Source organism: Squalius cephalus (assembly GCF_949319135.1).
Source record: "Squalius cephalus genome assembly, chromosome: 23".
Lineage (NCBI taxonomy): Eukaryota > Metazoa > Chordata > Actinopteri > Cypriniformes > Leuciscidae > Squalius > Squalius cephalus.
In genome coordinates, this window is record NC_137144.1 from 23370936 (window position 1) to 23392613 (window position 21678).

Sequence of the window (21678 nt, forward strand, 5' to 3'; positions counted from 1 at the left end):
ATTTTCTTGCACCTGGCGGAGCTTTGAAATTTGAAATCTCTTCATAAAACATTTATTTTACGTCGGCTTTTTGAACTTTTACTGTAATAAATGAGATGCTAATTTATGCATGGCGAGGCAACATGGCGGTGAGTCATTGGAGGATCATGTAAACAGTGGCGTCTCCTGCTGAGCTGGGCTGCTGTCTGTCAATCACACACTCTCTCTCTCTCTCTCACACACACACACACACACACACACACACACACACGGAGCTGCCGGATCAATATATCGCCCTGACGGAACTCCAGGGAGTTTAACTGACAGAAATGATGCCTGCAACTGCAACTGAACTCAAACAGAGTCCCACAACTCTCTGCATCTCATTCACGAACTCGACATGGTTCTAGAATTCTCTCTGAATAATTATTATTGGCTACACTTTTTTTTTGTGTGAAGAAAATAAGAGCGTTAAAAATGTGAGTACCAAACTCTCTCAGCTAAGTTCTGGACGGTCACCAGGGCTTTGCTATGTGGTTGCTGAGTGGTTTTTAACCTGTTGCTATATGGTTGTATAGTCACAAGAGTCTTTCTCCAAGTTTTTTTTAATATCAATTTATTTATTTTTTTACAATCGCTAGGACACATTTGTGAAAAACACAGTCAGTTTTTCAAAACTCTTCACACTGTGAGCATCAGTCTACGTGGGCTAAACTATTGATCATTTATCATTGCTTTGGCACAAAATGTAGCAATTATTTTCTGACGCAGACACAAACACAACCACCAGAACTTTATGTACTTTACAGGCCAATTTGCACGTTTACATACTCTTTTCACTGTTAAATTTAAGTCAAAACCTAGTTACACAAAAATTAATAAGACAGAAATTTGCAACATTATACAGTAATACCATAATATAATGTATTCTAAATTTGATCTGATATTGATCAATTTGAATCTGATACTATCACAGCAATTAGATGTAGTGTTTCAATTTCATTAACATCCAATTCAGAAGGGAAAAACTTAGGGATAATTTCGTACTGTATGTAAACATGGGCTGTAACATATACCGCAGTGAACTATAAGCAGTACATGTGTGAATGAAGTGTTTTGGTAGTTTTGGTGTGTTTTGAATGTGAAATTAACTGCTGTGCCAAGCTGAAAGTTGGTTTGGAGAGCGTAAATTACCTTGCGAATGCAACAAACTGTAAAAGGAAATGCCCTAAATATGTCTTGATTCTATGATGTCACCGTAAATGTATTACAGACCATCTGGAGCAACCTGGGGTGAAGCTCAGTGGTGGCCATTTCAAAACCAGCAATCTTCCAGTTAGCAGCTTTAACCACCACACACCATCCAGATGTGCTCAGTCCGAGCTGTGTTGCAGATTTGTTTTCAGAGCAAGAACCCACGGGGAACACAGGTTTGTCCTGTCTGACCTCTACACAAGCTGATTTCATGTGTAAAATCGCCACTCTTCTGCTTGAGTGTGTTTGTGCTAATAAGAGACAGTGAGAGGAAATTTGGTACAATAATAATTACATGTAGGTCTATATAAATTGAATATATGCACACCATCCGCAATTATGTCTATTTTTTGTTTTATCAACGAATAGAGTTCTGAACAAAGCCTCAGCAGAATTAATTGAAGTGCGTCTCTGCAGCGTCAGTACATTGTAAAAACTTCTTTTCATGATTTATGAAAATGCAACTTAGATACCCACCACTAATGGGCAAATAATTATAGAAACAGTAAAAAATCTAAATAATCAAGTAAAAATAATTATATTAATTTAATAGGCTATAATAATTATAAAAATAAATTGTATTTAATTCAACACAAATTATTTCATCATAGAAGATTAATTAATTCAACCCCTTTCAATTAAATAATTTTAATCATGTTTTAAATATGCGAATAAAATATTTGCGTTCACCAAGCAGGGAATGTTTTGATAATTGTGGCTTATATAATTCATCATTATCAAAATGCCATTGGTGACATGTTGAGTTATTTTTAAGCGTATGCATGACTTATTTGTGAAATGCTCACGTTCAGTTCTTTGTATTGATTCTGTAAGAGTGAATATCAGACTAGGTGCTGAGCTCGATTAACAGAACATGCATGTTTTGATGAGAATCACAGCCAAAACGCGGCCCAGCAAATTGGTGGAAATGTTTGGAGCATCTGGGATGATGTGAAGTGGAGGAACGTTTGGAGCTCTTGATTGCTGATTAGGGAGCGAGAGAGAGAGATCAGAGAGTGTGTGCCGTGGCCATGTGTCACACGCTGATGTAATTAACAGCTGTGTCACAGAGCTCAGGTGCTGCGGAAAGGTGCCAGAACCCCCTCAACCGCACCGGCCAGAGAGGTCCAGCTCTGCGCTTTCTGATAGACAGAGAGAGTGACCACTCCAGCGAATTATGAGCCCATCATTTAATAATCGGTTTGAAATGGACTATAGCTCGAGCTTCCTCTACACCCTGCTTACCAAACCATCTTCAACCAGTCTATGTTTACAAGACAATGATGTACTAAAAACGGAAACGTTTTTCATTTGCATTTTTGAAAACGTACAGACGACAACGTTGTCAAAACGGATCAGTGGAAATGACTAAAAACGCTGTATTCTGCTGCCAGGCCAGTAGGTGGCGATGTCACTTGTAAAGAAACACTATGCGACTATAGACTGAACATGTAATACGCATGCACGTGACGTCACCGTTTTCACAAACCTACGTTTTTGTAGTTTACATGGAGACGATAACAGTATCGTTTTTTTGAAAAACGTGCACTTTGAAACCTGTTTTCAAAAGATTGCATTTTCAGGCCCCAAAAACGCCACTGTCGTGTAAATGAACGGCCAAAACTCGTAAAACATTTTTTTTTTCAATTTTAGTTGAAAACGGTGTCATGTAAACGGCCCGTAAACAGTTTTGTGGACTTGTCAGATGAAGATTAGATTAAACCAGCCAAGACCAGAAAACCACATTAAACTGGTTAAAAGAAAATTCAGCTCACAGCAAAAAGAAAATCTGAAATGATTAATTTGATGATTTTAATGTTTAGATTAGATGATTATCTCATTGACTTATATTGTTCTTAAATGAAGCTAATTTTAACGAATTTTAGGGCTGCCTAATTTGTGGGGTAAATTTAATTGCCATTTTTCTGATAAAAATTGTGATGGTGTAATATTGTGAATTGTGAAAAATTACTATTGTAATATTTCATTATAAAATAAAAAAGTATTTAGGAAAAATATAATAATATTTTTATTTTACATTAAAAACTGTACAATACTAATATTTAATTTCTTCATTTTCATACGTCAAACTTTTATTTTGACAAAAAACCGGAGAGAGCCCTCATAGTCACAATGAACAAATGGACAATTCTTGTTTTTTATGGATATTGCAGTATTCATTATAAATGATTTATTAAAAAAATAAAAAAATGTAATTCATCTGCCCTCGTAATCTTTAACAAAAATATTGTAATAAAATGGCTCACACGTAAGAACACAATGCAGTACATATATTTATTTGATTAAATCACAACTTTTGCGGTTTAATAATCGCAGTGAGCCATATCACGATTTGATATTTTATGTTGATGAATCGTGCAGCCTTAATTAAATACAAAAATACCCCCAAAATATCTGTAGCTTGTTTACAAGTGACTAGAGACATTATATAGGCCATATTACCTTTTGACAAGGCCTCCCGACAGCAGTTTTGTAAGACTTGGCTAACTGGAGACATATTTCATTCTGTCTCCAAAAGTATAGCTAGGTCACAAACACACTCATACATGTCTGTCTATAATACATCAGGATGTTTTTAGGCATGTAGGGCCACTGACTCTTATCGATCGAGCGAAGATATTTGGGTATTTTATGTTTGGACTTGGGCTGAGATAACAGGAAGTTCAGAGTATTGCCGTAGGACATTAAAGGAACCTCTCCACCCCCAGACTGGCTCATGGCCCTTTTGGAGGTTACGGCAGTCATTGATTTAATAAAAAAAAGGAGATGGTGCTCTCGAGAGAAAGGCTTGAAGCTTTTAAGCAGCAGAGAATCGGATTCTGCATTTTTTAGCCTGAAAGTTAATCGATATATGCATTTAGATTCATCACTCAAGAGTCCAGAACTAACAGCAGACATTTGGGTCAGACGGAGAGAAAGTTTTTATAAGGGCTGAAGTAGATGAGGATTCAAAGTCCTCTCTCTTAGTGTATCTTTTTCAGTTCAATGTATATTCATGTTCCATTTGATATTTAGTTTTTCTAGTTAAATGCATATGGGACACTATCAACTCTCTTAGACTATTAAGAAGAAACAAGTTAAATTATAATAATAATAATAAATAAATAATGGCAAAATACCCTAGAATAGTACTTTTAGTGTGTTTAGTTTATTATTTAGCCCTTATTGTCTCATCCTAGATAACAAAAATATGTTCTAAGAACATTTAGCTAATGTTCCAATTAGGTAAGAAAACCTTATTTCTGAATGGTCTCTAAAAAAGTTTTTCTTGTATATGTGAACAACATGAACATCCCATGCGATCATTATGGGAACTATACTTTTGAATGATCTAAAAACAATCTGAAAAAAGAAGTAACATTTAAAAAAATGTTAGACGAACATTCAACTAAAACATTTCAGAGAAAAAAAACGTTCCATGAATAAACAATGTATAAATAATCTTTGGTTACACTTTATCTGGTAACACTTTATTTTACAGTGTCTTTGTTACGTTACATGTACTTACCATAGTAATAACAGTAAATTATGCATAATTACATGCAACTAACCCTCCACCGAATCCTAATCCTACCCTAACCCTATAGTAAGTACATGTAATTAATTATTATTACTCAGTACTTAAATATACAATTACACTGTAACAATGACACCTTAAAATAAAGTGTTACCTTAAGGTGATGTAGTTACATTGTACTTACTCAAATAAGTACTGAGTATTATTAACTACATGTACTTACTTGTAGTTATGTTTAGGGTTTGGTTTAGGGTTTAGTTACTTTTACTGTTATTACTATAGTAAGTATGTAGTAACGTGTAACTACGTCACTTTAAAATAAAGTGTTACCTAATGTTTTTGTGCTAAACTTTCTACTAATGTCACTGGAAGAACGTTTGTTCAGACCTTTGCCAGAACGTTCTGAGAATATTACCCGTTAGCTCGGATTTTGCTTGCTTTCTAGTGGGTTCTTATAGCATATGATATTCAATAATATATATAAATCCTTTATTTCTCTAAAGCAACACTGTAACAGTGACACCAGCCCATAAAGTACATTATTCACTGTCATATTATGATATTTTATCTATTTTTGTACTGATTATTATATTTATTCTTTTCTCCTCTGAAGAAAAACCTTGATGAAAAAATGATGAATTTATTTGAGGCCACAAAATATAGCATATAGTTTCATATTCTAGTTGTCCAGAAGTCTGAGTTAAACAGACTTTCCCCCTATTTAAAGCATCTTGCAGATGGTTGGTGTAAATCTGGACACTAATCATGCAACTCTGCGATCAGATTATTTAAAGTGTCAGTATGTATTGATTAACATTCACGATGACATTTTATTTAGAGTGTGTCGACTAACAGTATTTACAGTGTTGAAGGAATGATTTTGATTGGACCGTGACCACTGACCGTAAAGAGCTCTCAGGACAGATGCTGGTTGTGTGTGTGTGTCCGTTGAGATCATTCTGGTCACGGCTGATGCTGCAGTCTTGCATGATCCGCTTGTAAATCACATGGACACTGAAAGATTAAACATGATGGTGTGTGTGTGTGTGTGTGCCACTGCAATAAATGTCAAAGTGTGAGTTCGATGCGATGCTGTTTTAGTCTAATGGTAAAGGACGTGGCGGCTGATGGAATGGTTGCAGGTTTATTTCCAGGTGTGGATGACCCTGATCTGTTCCAGGAGTCTGGGATTGAATAGTTTAAGAGCTGATTGCTCTTGCACACAACAGTAAATGTAAGAGTGAGAGTAATATGGGAGCCACTGCAAAGGTTGTATGTTCAATTCCAGAATGCAGTGACCTGGAAATGGAATTTAGACACTAAAAGGGCAATTCACTTAGAATGAATTGATCCAGCTGATAGCATAGCTTATTTGCACGCGCTGTCTGGGATGTCCTAGCATGCGATTCACTAAAGGAATTATGCAAATCAAAAAACTGTTGAACTTTTACGCACCGCAATTCCTCAGCTGTCAGCAAAGAACTGGAAGATTCCTTTAAATTATCCTTAGGATGGATGGTTATTGCTTTTTGACTTCTGTAATTTTAAACCTATATTTTTACGTCTGATAACATGTCCGGAATGTAATATTTATGCATAACTGTTTAAAATGAAAAACGTTATTAAAAGTAATTATGTAAACAATTAAATAAGTATAAATTCGCAAACACATTCAAAAGTTGCAAGATTTTATAATAGCTGCATTTATTTGATCAGAAATACAGTAAAAACAGTAATATTGTGAAATATTAGTACAGTTTAAATTTGGGTTTTGTTTTCTATTTGAATATATTTTAAAATGTCATTTATTCCTAATGATAAAACTGAATTTTCAGCATCATTACTCCAGTCTTCAGTGTCACACGATCCTTCAGAAATCATTCTAATATGCTGATTTGATGCTCAAGAAACATTGCTTATTATTATCAATGCTGAAATCAGTTGTGATGCTTCATATTTTTGTGGAAACTACTTTTTTTCAGGATTCAGTCTTGTTCCCTATGTACATACAATGTACTTATTACAGTAATTACAATAACTGGGTAATAACTAGCTACTAACTCTGAACCTACTCCTAAACTTAACCTCTGTAGTTATATATATATATATATATATATTATATTACCCAGTATTTTCTTAGGTAAGTACACTGTAGGATAAAGATGACTAAAATAAAGTGTAACCGGATTCTTAAAGCTCAACAGCATTTATTTGAATTAGAAACTTTTGTAACATTATAAATGCCTTTACTGTCAATTTTGATCAGTTTAATTGGTCCTTTTTAAATAAAACTATTCATTTCTTTCTTTTAAAACAAAAATCTTACCGACTAATTGCACAAAGAACTCGAGAATAATAGTTCTTTTTGGAACTAAGAAATAACAAAAAAGCCTTTTGCTTTTAATTAGAACCTCTATTTTTAACAGTGAAGGTGATGTGATAATATGCAAATCTTCTGAGTTTCTTGCTGTTTTTGATGAAATGTAGCCCCTTTTCTCTTTCTGAGACTGTGGTAATTAAGAGCTCTTTGAAGCCTGTGGATTTATACAGTATGACATTCTTCAGGGAGAGTAGTTGACAACTCTTTTATAGATGGAGACCTGAACGGAGACTTTCTTAGATAAGCTACACTGTAAAAAAAGGGAGTTACATCGGTAAGAAATGCAATTTACCACATAAAACACATATTAGACCTGCAGTGTGAACAGAGTCTGCAACAAGCCATTTCATATTGCAGAATATCACTGATTTGTTAAAGACCTCCTGTGGGGAAAATCAAGTGGTGTTCTTAATATGCTTTAAGACAAACCATGTGCAAATTCATAAGTCCATGCTATTGCTATCTCCTTAAAACTAAAGTTTAACAAAGACAGTCCTAAAAACGTGGTTTGAAATGGCCCGTTTCCTACCGTCACAAACAATCCCATCAACATGTGGGGAAGGTTTATTCCACTCACTTTCTATGATGTTCAAAGCGTTCGGATGCTGAGTTTTAGAAGGCAGCTGAGACTCTGAGATGGCGAATGGGAACATGGTTTGTGTAACATTAGCAACACATGTTTGATAAAAACAGGCTAATCATATGAATTACTGTTATGTGTCTGACACTGTATAATTCACTCTTCCTCTTCTGAATCCGTTTCTGATTCAAACATATATGCCGGTATATTCCAATATTCCCACTTGCCATTGTTTTGCATTTACTACAGTTGACTGAGTGGATCAGTCAGAGCTGGTGTGAGTGAGTGGAGGCGGGGCTCATTTGCATATTCATGAATCTGCGTATACTAAATGAAGCAATGGTGTAGACGAGTTACAATCAAGCTTTAAGGCATGAAGAAATTATTTTCATTATATTGCAGGGTTCACTTTATAAGAGTCAAATAAAACCGTGCTTAAGAATAATGACAATGAACATTTATTGTGTTGCTAATTTATACTTTGCTAATAAGGAAAGGTTCAGTTTCCTAAAAAAATAATTAATTGGCTAAATTAGACATTTTGCAATTTGAAGATTCAAATTGGTTCAATAAAGTTGCATTACTGGGCGCAATTATTAAGAGACTAATTAAACACACACATACACACGCTTGTTTTTATATCATAGAGATCGAGGGAATGTTCCACTGACGTCTATTGTTCTTTAATTAACATAACTGTAATTAGTATAGGCCTTTGGCCTACTTTCATGTAATATAATACACAATTTAGTCATTTTATGAGGCCGTTTTCTTTGTAGCAACGACCAGGTAGGTTTGTGAAGGCATTTGGTTCTCTCAAACCTGACACACACATACAGAGGCCTTTCTTTTTAAACAGATGTCTTTTCTACCTTCACACACACACACTCACACACCAGTGTGATATATGAGGAACAGAGCTATCATTCTGGCAGGCTACGCACCCTCAATTTAATTGGAAAACATGGCTCATCATTTAAACAAGACATTCGTATGGTTTCGTCTGAATGACAATAAATCACCATAAATGTCCCATTTTCAGCTCTATCCATTTTTTAAATGTGTCACGTCTGCACAGGTCTCGGCGGTCTCGGCCCCTCCAGCGATATGAAGATCCCATCACACGAAATCCATTAACCCTGCACATGCTCAGCTTTGAGCCTGACAGAGGAATATCAGGAGCGATCGAGAGAGCAGAGCCGCTGTAAAGAACAGCTGTAAGGTACAGGTTGTCAAATGATTCAATCAAATCGATTCAGAAAAAATCACAGTTAGAATTTTAAAGTGCCCCTATTATGCTTTTTCTGGATATTACCTTTCATGTAGTGTGTAATAAAGCCATTTGTGAATGTAAAAGGTCTGCAAAGATCAAAGTGCAAGACAAATTGAGTTATTGTCTCCCAAAAGAAAGAACTGATTCTGAACTTCCTGAAACAAGGTGTTTCAGTCTTACTTCCTGCTTGAACCAATGAAGCTTTGTAACAAATTTGCATAATGCTAGCCTATGGTCTTCATTGGCCATGAACGACGTCTAGTTTGACCCTCAAACAGGGTAGTTGTAGCTGAGGCCTGGAATAGTTTGGTTCATGTTCTCGACATGCTGTTTTCTGAGCTGTGAAAGCAAATCCACTTTGCTGCACTTCCAAAGGACGAGGACTCAAGCTTGAATTGATACGATAAAACTGACGCCATCGTTACTGTTCGTATCACTGTCGACAAGTGCTGAGGAAGATCCGGAGCTGAAGTTCAGATATGCTTATTGTTTTGTTTCCGACACGTGCTGTAAGCGATAGACCAATCACAACAGACTGGGCCATCGGACCAATCAGAGCAGAGCAGGCTCTCAGAAATGCGGGGGTTTAGCGAGACCGAATCCTTTATCGAACCGTTTCAGACACTGTGAGAAAAGAGCTGATGCTACAACGTGTATTATGAGAAAAGTGTTTTTTACCTTGGATGTAATCCTTTTGTAGGAGATTTCCAAAACTTTAAAAATAGCATAATAGGCGCACTTTAAATTATTATTTAGTTTATTGAAAAGTCAGTGCAGACATATTTTAGTTTGGCTTTTAGGTAGATTAATGAGTTGTAAAAGCATTTTTAGAATTGGATCATGGCCAAATCATGACCTGAATCAAATCGAATCATGAGGTTCAGAAAGCTTCCCTCTCCATTAATGAACAGGATAAAGGTGCTCTTCCTTTCAGGACTGAACCCAGATTATTTTAGTTGCTATGTGTTTGATGTGTAAAATCACCAGAGGAAACTGAATCTTATTCCCCTCTGTTGTATTTTCAGCTCAGCCGCACTGTTTCCTAATTATCTCTGTTTTAGTATTTGGATCTGATGAAAGCCTAAGGCAAAAATAAAATAACCAGTAGCGTGTTTACCACAGAAGAAGAAAAAAAATGAAAATAATATTAACACAGTCACACACTGCGTGGTAAATAATATTCAGCCGAAAATATGAATAACAGGCTCTGATGACTGATAGTGGAGTCCAAAAGTCTCTTTTATTTTGCCTTTCTTCTAATTTAATACATTATCACATTTAAACTAAAAAATAAACAGGTGTACAGTGTATATATATATATACACTCACCTAAAGGATTATTAGGAACACCATACTAATACTGTGTTTGACCCCCTTTCGCCTTCAGAACTGCCTTAATTCTACGTGGCATTGATTCAACAAGGTGCTGAAAGCATTCTTTAGAAATGTTGGCCCATATTGATAGGATAGCATCTTGCAGTTGATGGAGATTTGTGGGATGCACATCCAGGGCACGAAGCTCCCGTTCCACCACATCCCAAAGATGCTCTATTGGTTGAGATCTGGTGACTGTGGTGGGGGCCATTTTAGTACAGTGAACTCATTGTCATGTTCAAGAAACCAATTTGAAATGATTCGAGCTTTGTGACATGGTGCATTATCCTGCTGGAAGTAGCCATCAGAGGATGGGTACATGGTGGTCATAAAGGGATGGACATGGTCAGAAACAATGCTCAAGTAGGCCGTGGCATTTAAACGATGCCCAATTGGCACTAAGGGGCCTAAAGTGTGCCAAGAAAACATCCCCCACATCATTACACCACCACCACCAGCCTGCACAGTGGTAACAAGGCATGATGGATCCATGTTCTCATTCTGTTTACGCCAAATTCTGACTCTACCATCTGAATGTCTCAACAGAAATCGAGACTCATCAGACCAGGCAACATTTTTCCAGTCTTCAACTGTCCAATTTTGGTGAGCTTGTGCAAATTGTAGCCTCTTTTTCCTATTTGTAGTGGAGATGAGTGGTACCCGGTGGGGTCTTCTGCTGTTGTAGCCCATCCGCCTCAAGGTTGTGCGTGTTGTGGCTTCACAAATGCTTTGCTGCATACCTCGGTTGTAACGAGTGGTTATTTCAGCCAAAGTTGCTCTTCTATCAGCTTGAATCAGTCGGCCCATTCTCCTCTGACCTCTAGCATCAACAAGGCATTTTCGCCCACAGGACTGCCGCATACTGGATGTTTTTCCCTTTTCACACCATTCTTTGTAAACCCTAGAAATGGTTGTGCGTGAAAATCCCAGTAACTGAGCAGATTGTGAAATACTCAGACCGGCCCGTCTGGCACCAACAACCATGCCACGCTCAAAATTGCTTAAATCGCCTTTCTTTCCCATTCTGACATTCAGTTTGGAGTTCAGGAGATTGTCTTGACCAGGACCACACCCCTAAATGCATTGAAGCAACTGCTTCGCTATATATATATATATATATATATATATACACACACACACACACACACACACACATTGCAATTATATTATTATCATAGAACAATTTAAGTGAAAAGTTGAACTGAAAAAAAGTACATGACATTCAGAAATGTCTTTTATAAATATTGTATTATATTATTTATTTTTAGGTTTTTACATATATATCACAGTATAGCAGCTGCATAAAATCCACAGTTTTCTGTAAAACATTTAATTATAAATCATAATATTTCTTTCTTTTATTTTTTGTTCTGTTTATTTTCAGGTTTAAATTTGATTTTGTCTTAGACATTTGGACCTCACTCTATATAAATACATAAAATGCGATAGTTAATGTGGTGAAATAAGAAAAGAAATCACTCATATTCCCATATAGATATAAATATGTATTACATCAGCTAAGAAATTCAACAGATGACAGAACATATTTTATAAAATAAATGTCTGTATATGCATTAGTTTGATGTTGATACAATAAAAAACTAAGGTTTCGTTCAGACTTGAGAGCACGAGACACTGAACATCATATTTGCATATGAAAGTTGTTTGCTCCTGATTTTTCAGCCTGACCTCTGACATGCTTGACACACGTGCGTGTTTCTTCCTCCTGAGACTGAGGTATTGAGCACATTAGTTTTCTGCAACCACTCTGAATGCGTTGCGCTTTAAACACCGCTTGTTGCCATGACTACAGGTTGCCTTCCAGCTTTTCAGACGTGCACCTTTCAACCTACGGAAAACCCACCGCACCACATCAGAGATAAACTTTGTATCATTGCTGAACCGATCGGCTTCTTTTAGGCCAAATGTTCTGCGTCTCTAATCTCGAGAGGGTTGTGTTTCTATCCCATGGCTCAGGACTGTTGCCCTCTACAGGCTCACTGGGTCCACAGCTGCGGTTCAAAAGCAGCCCGATGTCCAGTGGGAGCATCCGAGGACATCACGAGGAACAGCTGAGCTCAGGTCTCTTAAAAAAAGAATAACTAGAACAACACGAGCTTTAAATAAAGCAGCTGAATTTTACAGAAGCCTCTCAGATGTGTGTGTGTGTGTGTGTGTGTGTGTGTGTTTCTGCTGAGGCACAATGAATGACCAACTGGCCTTAAAGTTTGCTGTTTGGTTAAAGGTAAATTCTGGGTTCAGTTGAGCTCAAAGATAGCTTCAACTATCCCTTATTTTCTTAAAAAATATATATCAAGGTTAATATATATTTATATCGATTAATCGTGACTAATTGATTTGACAGCGCTATATATGTATATGTATTTATATGTATATGTATTTACACACATACATACACACACACATAAACCACTAATCAACAAAACAACAAAAGTTTGTGTTTATGTATTTATATTATATTTATTTATATATATTTCATATGTGTGTGTGTGTCTGTGTGTATGTGTATATATATATATATATATATATATATATATATATATATATATATATATATATATATTAACTTGACTTATCACTCATTTTCTTTAAAAAAATAAAAAATTCGAGTTTACGTTTCAATGGAAATGAATGGGGCCAGTATTTGGACATTTAAATGCAGAAATATCAGGTTGATCCTCTGTTAAAATGTGTATTATTTGAGCTTTGAAGTTGCTCTCATCAATTTTACGTTTGTTTTACGGTTTTTGGCGTTACGTTGTCATGGCCATAACGTTGACATCGGATATAACTTGACCCAAAAAAAGTTACTATGCGATTTTTTTCACACTAAAATCCTGTTAACATGCAAATTGTTCGAATCTTGTGGCTATACTATTGAAACAGTTAGCATTTTAATTGGCTTCCATTTTAAGTGCCTTCCTGGAACCCAGATTTCTGCTTTTTTAAAGATAAGGAGGGACAAGTGGAAATTATTTCCTTGTGGTAATCAACATAATGCCACAAATGCAGTCAATTTAACTCAAACCCAGAATATTCTTTCAAAGATCTCGGCTAAAAAAAAAGGTTGTAGGTTGAAACGCCTCAAGGGACAATGAACTTTACCAATTGGTGGCCAATCACTATTGCGCCACTGCGCAAGACAATAAACCTCGGGGTATTTGTACGATAAGTTGGTTTGGAGATTCAAATGTCCACTAATGGAGTAATAACTAAGCCAAACATATCCTCGAGCATCAATGTTCCCCATGACACTTTTTTTTTGCTAGCGCCTGCACATGTCACAGCAGTGCTCTGTCTGAGTGAACAAATACTCATTTAATCTAATGAGCATCTGAAGAACAGTCTGAAACACACCCCAGAGAGCAGAAAACACATCTGAGCACAAGTATTACTCAGACGCTGGGAGAGACTAAAGCACTTTAAAGGAACAGGACAATCTAAATTTGAATCAGGCTGTAGATTAAAGCGGAGCAGTTATTGATGTCTGGCTTCTGAAGCCCAAACACACTTTGCAAATACTCACAAATCCGGCTCCGTAGAGGGATTCGAGACAGAAGATGGAATTGAACAGCAGGGTTGTGTAAAATTCTGAATTTAATAACCGGCTCCCTTACAATGCTTGAATGTGAATTTGATTTGAATAGGCAACGCCCCACAGGAAGTTGAATTATAGGATATGAATGAAATGAAGAGGAATTCACTGAATTTCATTTCAAAGAAATCCAGCAGTCACACATCAGAGGAATTTCATTAGTCCAATAAAAGTTTTATGAATCAAATAATCCTGATTAATTATTCCTTATGTAGAAAAGATCTTTCCCCTAACTGATAAAACTTATTTTTCTAAGCAAAAGTTTTTTATTTTTATTTTGCCATACAGCATTGGAAAAAAGTTTTAAAAGGTTAAAGAGTGAATTTAAAATAATTAATCCAGAAAATATAAATATAATATAATATAATATAATATTAGTGCTGACAAATCGATTAACCGTGATTAATAGCATCTAACATAAGTTTTTATGTATATATATACATATATACACATACACATATATAGACTTACACAGACACACACACATTGTTAGATGCGATTAATCGATTTGACAGCCCTAAATGTAATATAACTGTTAAAAAGTTGATAAAATATATCAATTAATTATTTCATTACATGCACAATGCACATACTATATATATATATATATATATGCTGTCAAATTGATTGTATCTAACATAAAAGTTTGTAAATATGCGTGTATATATATATATGTATGTATACAAACTTTTATGTTAGATGCGATTTATCGTGATTAATCGATTTGACAGCACTTATACACACAGACACAGACACACACACACACACACACACACACACTTTTTTTTAGGCCTACTTAATTTCCAGTCATAAAATTTTTTGGGGGGGTAAATGCAAAAATGCTTTTAAAAATAAATATTTTGGACGATACATTTAAACTGAAATGATATACAATAAATGTGTAAATTAAAAGACAATGTTTAAAGGTCAAAGGTGTTCAAATGTGTTCTAACGAGGAACAATCGATAAAGCGACAAGCCAAAAAAACCCTCTGAGTCTGAGTTTTAGTCCTGACTGGACAGGACATTTTGTCAGTGACTGAACTCTGTGCTGCTGATTACACAAGTAAACGGATCGTAGTTCGTATGTAAAAGTTACTCTAGAGCTACGAATAAAATGAAAATGTGAGGAAAAGCTATGCAAATCTCCAGCTCTGAATAATGGATATTCTGATTACATGTCGAACTGAAGCTCTGCCACTTTCTCCGATTGAGGTAAAACTGTATTAAGTGCACGTATAATCTCTGTATCCATGACAATTCTGCTCCAAATCCTGAATAATAGTTCTGTACAGGAGCATTAGGGATAAGAACGTAATGCAGCGCGTCTCAGAGCGAACCCTCCGCCAGCCTGAGAGCATTCAGGGTTTAGCACACATTAATCTAGCAGTCTAAAGTTACACAAACAGATGAAGCGTGCACTTAAACAGAGCCTGATGTATCCCGACACAGGCCTCGGCAAAATAATGCTACAGTGTGTACAAATAAAAAAATGCATTAATGCCGAGTACATGGGAGCTGCCATCACAGAGCAAGCCCACCGAGGCCCACAGCGACGATCCTGCGGGATTAGGAACAGTATGATATCTCATAGATACTCTTAAAATATTCTGCTTTATCTGAGGGAACAGCCACCGGCCCGACAGCGCCGTAGAAAGGCCAGCGTTGTGCTGAGATTTGAGACTCTGATGCGCTCGAGAACCATACATGCTTATCTCAGTGTGTGTCATAGAGTATATCCCGGGCATCAGCGGATCTGATGAATGACAGATATATAGAAAATATTCATATGAAGTTTTCTAGGCCACTACAGGGGAATCTTGGCCAAAAAGAGAATAAAAACTTGAGCTCGGTTCCAAAAACTAGTGAGCTGCCTATGTAGGCAACATTTTGAAGCACACTCCAGACATTAAGCCTGTTCCCAAAAGTAGATTGCTTAAATATGTATAAATATGTTTCCCTTTAAGATATAGTTATATAGTTGCCCCCGCCCTATATATATATATAACTTTTTTTTTTTTTTACCATGTAGGCTATATTGCAAATCTATGCAACATTTTCAAATGCCAAAATATTGTACAAAATGTCAATGGCCAAGAAAATGTATTTTCAATCATAATTTTATTTTATTTACAGTCTATCAAATAAATAATTAAATAAGTAATTATAGTTACTTATTTAATAAATAATTAAATAAGTAACTATTTTCTTATAATGTAAATACACTTATGTAACAAATATATTTGCTAATTATATATATATATATATATATATATATATATATATATATATATTTAAAATACACTTTAAAATATTTATGTATAATTATATATGAACACATAAATGTATGTATATTATCTCAAAAAGATAAAACAATTAAATACTTTAAGATTGTAAATTAATTTTCTTGCCCCTTTAATACACACACACACACACACACACACACACACACACACACGCACTCTCTCTCTCTCTCTCTCTCTCTCTCTATATATATGAAAACCTAGTGAGCTGCCTTATTGTCTACTACCTACATAATCAGATGTGTGTGTATAACAACAGGTTTTAAAAACATCCATTTATTTGAATAGTTTTAATGAAAATATAAAATTTTGCAGTGTTTCAGGCATCTTTCTAAGGTGAACATTGTCCAAAAAAGTCATGTCTTTCCTTTTTTTTACATGACTGTAACAGAGGCTAATGAATTTTGATTATTTTTAAACAAAATGATGGGATAAGAGATTAATTTCCTGTAGAGCTCAGAGCATCAGCCATGCATCTGTTGTGAAATGCTGTTTAAAACCCAGTGTAAACTCCATGGGTCTGACCGTCAGCCTCTGGCCGGAAGCCCACAGCCAGCAAATATTGCCAAACAATAAACAGCACGAAACTAATGTGATTTCAAATGCCACGTTTGCCCCTTACAGCTGAACTGATCCGTGAAAATGCTTTTTGTCACGGCACAAAGACAATTTGACAGTATTGATAGAGCACTTTATGAGGATAATCATAATCTGGTTCCTGTTTTTGAAAGGCAATCCATGAGGCATTTTTGCACTAGATGACAGCGGATAACAGGTGTATGAGGATTTACCATAAAATGACCTGCTGTAATCAATAATCATGAACAGATTGCATGTAAAACGAACAAAAAGCATCATTAAAAGAAAAGTTCAGCCAAAAATGCAACATCAGCCGTTATTTTTTTCTTGGACGAACTATGCCTTTAAATGTGGCACGTTCCAGGTGAGCGGGATTCCTCCGAGAACAGGTGTCCGCTCTGAATGTGTTTCAGACACATTACTGTGACCGAGAATTCACTGGCATTTAAAACAAAGACTTTGACCAGCAGGAAAAGGCAGAGAAAAAGAAAGCAGGTGAAGCCTTACCTCTCTGCAGGGTTACTCAAAGCACATGAAGCGTGTGAGCATGGCAGGTGTTCATCTTCTGCACAGGTGTTTGCCTCTGTCTCTGACAGCATTAAACACTGACATCTGGACGATGAGCACAGCTGATTTTGCTTCAGATGTTGTTTGTGAACAATGCAATCAGTAATCACGTTTCCATTACAGATTTGCGCAAAAGTTTTGCGATATTTTCGAAATGTCGATAAAAACTATTGCAAAATGACGGCATTTCCGTTGTTATGTGACTAAAACTTATTTTTTTCCTCTCGCGATAAGTCATTCCAAAAATCATGGAAACCGATGTTGGTAGGTTTACGTATATCCCAGCCACCGCACTAGCCATTATTTTTTTAACGGAAGGAAACGTAGTTGTGTTATCCAAGCATTACTGCATGGCAAGGAAAGCTGTTTCTCTCTCATATCTGCTTCAAGGTCTTGATAAATTGTGGCATTTCTTTATTGTTTAGAATCCAGTAGGCCTATTCCCGTAATACCTTTGTTTATTATGATTTTAATAAAGAACTGTAGGTGCGTTTCCATTACAGATTTGCACAAAACTTTTGCGATTTTTTTCTAAATGTCGACAAAAAACTATTTCAAAATGACAGCGTTTCCATTAACCGATGTTATGCGACTAAAACTTCATCTTTTCCTCTCGCGATACGTAAAATCATTCCAAAACCCATGGCAACGGACACTGGTAGGTTTATGTACTATATCCCAGCCACTGCACTAGCCATTATTATTAATCAAAGGGGATGTATGTGTGTTATCCAAGCATTGATGGTAAGGAACGACCCTTATTATACTTGTGAGCGGCACATATGAGGAGTTTCTGGGTGTTTCTCCCTCATATCTGCTTCGAGGTCTTGATTGTGGCATTTATTTGAGGTTTAGAATCCATTATTCCTGTAATTCTTTCGTCTTATATGAATTTAATAAAGAGCTCTGTCTCGTATTCTGTCCAAACATACCGCGTCATCTACATCAGGTGACCTGTAAATGTGCAAAAACTGTTTCCATTGCAGTTTTGCGAATATTTCTTTTTCGAATTGCCTGAAAAACCACCTCATGCGAGCGTAAAAACTTTTTTGCGATAAATGGGAGTTTTTGCGAAATTGATGTGTTTCCATTGGCCGTATTTTCAATTCGCAATTTCAATTTGCGCAATTTGAAGTGTAATGGAAATGCGGCTAATGTTATGTCAAATATTAACACTTTTATTTCTCTTTCAGTAAAGAGTATGTTTACATGACAAAACTGAAAAGCTTTTCTTTTGCGTTTTTCGCGTACAGATGACGATGTTGTCAGTAGCCGCGTTTCCATTACCCTTCAAATTGCGCAAATTGAAATTGCGAATTGAAAATGCGCTCAATGGAAACACGTCAATTTCGCAAAAACTCGCTTTTATCGCAAAAAAGTTTTTACGCTCGCATGAGGTGGTTTTTCAGGCAATTCGAAAAAGAAATATTTCGCAAAACTGCAATGGAAACAGTTTTTGCGCATCTACAGGTCACCTGACTTAGAAGGCGCGGTGTGTTTGGACAGAATACGAGACGGAGTTCTTTATTTAATTCATAAAAGACAAAATAATGACAGAAATACTGGATTCTAAACATCAAAGAAATGCCACAATCAAGACCTCGGAGCAGAAATGAGTGAGAAAAACCCAGAAACACTTCATATGTGCCGCTCACAGACACAGTATAAGGTCTTTCCTTGCCATTAATGCTTGGAAAACACTCCTACGTTTCCTTCCATTAATAATAATAACGTCTAGTGCGGTACGTGGCTGTGATTTATATATAAACTTACCAACGTCCGTTGCCATGATTTTTGGAATGACTTATCGCGAGAGGAAAAAATGACGTTTTAGTCGCATAACATCAGTTAATGGAAACGCCGTCATTTCGCAATAGTTTTTTATCTATATTTAGAAAAAATCGCAAAAGTTTTGCGCGAATCTTTAATGGAAACGCGGCTAATATGATCCCCGTTCACACGGATTCACGAAAATGGCTTAAAACACTGTATTATTCATGCCAGGCCAGTAGTTGGCGATGCCACTTTGTAAAGAAACAACATGCATATAGTCTGAACACCTAATAGAGAGCCTAAGTCCCTCCCCTTCCGGTCGACCACCATGGGACCTTATTTCGGAAAAATATTGTATGGGAGTCAATGGCGAGAGACAACAAATATTTTGATCTCGTTTGAATTGTGCCCTGATTTACACATATGATGTTTGTCAATTTAAAAGATACATTTTAAAGTCAAGAAAGTCGCAGCTTGATGTAAAACTGCTGAGGTATAAGACTGTGAAAATATGTAATTACAAAGACTACAAACCCAGAAGGCGCACATGCGACGTCATACCTTTTCTCTCAATGAATGAAGCTAACTTTACTGAAGCTAACGTCTGTCATTTTTTCTATAGTCTTACATTATAATCGTAACGTTACGCCGTCATGCCTGAGTGTTTTGAGCCAGAATACACACATACGAGCAACGGATCTTGTGACGTACATAGTGCGAGACGAGAGATGTAGTTCATTGAGCGATTTTCACATAAAACTAAACGTTACTCTTCTGTTTTATGACAAACTGCGACTTTCTTGACTTTCATAATTACCTTTTAAATTGACAAACATCATATGTGTAGTTCAGGGCACAGTTCAGACGGAATAAAAAGATAAGTTATCTCTCGCCATTGACTTCCATACATATTTTTTCCGAAATAAGGTCCCATGAGCCGGAAGCGGAGGGGCGGGACTTAGGCTCTCTATACACGTCTTTGTTTTCACAAAATCACGTTTTTGTGGTTTACACTGAGACGATAACGGTATTGTTTTTTTAAGAACTTAATCTTTTAAACCCGTTTTCAAAATTTTGTTTTCATGTTTGTGTTTCAGAGGCGTGCTTTGTGATTTTAATCCTTTCTGAATCTGCCATGTCTGTGTTTTTCTCACACAACCTCAGAAAAAAAAAAAAAAAAAAAAAGCTAAGCTAACAACTTTTTCAAAGACCAATGAATTATAGAAAATAACAGACATGCTTGTCATATGTGAATAAATTAAATTAAGTAAGGTTTTATTCTGGCCAAAATATATATAAAATATGATAATATTATGCTAAATATAATATTATTAAATATAATTCAAGATTCAAGATTCAAATAGCTTTATTGGCATGGTGAAAGAAATATTTACATTGCCAAAGCATTCATAACACTATACAATAAAAAAAAAAAAAAAAAAAAAAATATATATATATAAATAAAATAAAAATCAGACAGACATCGGAATCGTGGCAAACTCTGAAGACTTTTAGTTGAATGAGAATATAGAAATTTTCTTATCAAGAGAGATGTACCTTAGGTCAAAGGAGTTATACTCTTTAAAACATCTCAAAAGTACTTAAGAAAATAAATTAGCTTGTGCTAATACTCACAAACAATGTCAGAGTTTCTCTAATTGCTGCCAGGATGGTTGTGGTTGGACCTGAAGTGTATAGTTGGCTTTAATGGTGATAGATGTGTAATTCTATAAAAGGTTAAACACCAACCCTGGTTTAATACACACACTGGCACTAATTTTACCTCTCCCTCTCTCCTCCATTAGATCTGGCCTCTTTACACCCGTTCATTCATCTTCTAGTCACACATTTACATAATATTAACATAATTAACATGTGTGTGTCACTGACCAGAGGGCTGTTAAACATTGTTCACACATCTCCTCCAGCATGTTTGACATTTTAAAGTGCTGAGCGTGTAGCTTACAGCGCAGGTAGCGCTACACACGGTCAGTAATTATGCTGCACGCTAGCCTCAGGTACAAGAACTTTGGAGATAATTAATATATTAAAATTGCACTCGCATACTCTCCACTACACCCAAATGATGACAAAAGAGAATTAAAAGATGAAATTCATTGTGGTTTGGAAAGAATGCCCCTTTAAATGCATTCATGAGGACAAAGGATAGCATGCTGGCTAATGTTAGCAATAGCATGCTACTTGTACTATCTCTGCAGTATGAAGTATTGGTGCGTTCAGGTCACTTTTGTCGGAGCAAGATGGCGGTACCTTCTCTTGTTTACCTACACACAAATACAGCAACTCTACTAGGAAATGAACAAAGAATGTAAATTGGATGGTTGTGTTTTTATGTGACATTTGCTGTCATCTGCAGTGATTCATTTCTAAAAATATATATTTAGGTGAGGCTTTGATTCTGAATTTTCTGTATTGACAGGAGGTGGGTGTTAAATTCATGCT

The 21678-nt window shown here is 36.0% G+C and overlaps 1 long non-coding RNA gene across 2 annotated transcripts; it reads left to right on the forward strand.

Annotated features, from left to right (window-relative positions):
- Nucleotides 1-199: 199 nt before the first annotated feature.
- On the forward strand, nucleotides 200-12515 carry LOC307150935. Of its 2 annotated transcripts, none has more exons than XR_013819796.1 (4): nucleotides 200-458; nucleotides 1253-1409; nucleotides 8810-8953; nucleotides 12356-12515. It is a non-coding gene; the product is annotated as an uncharacterized lncRNA (long non-coding RNA). The 2 variants fall into 2 exon arrangements; XR_013819797.1 differs by having other exon boundaries at nucleotides 201-458; nucleotides 8810-8948.
- Nucleotides 12516-21678: the final 9163 nt, after the last annotated feature.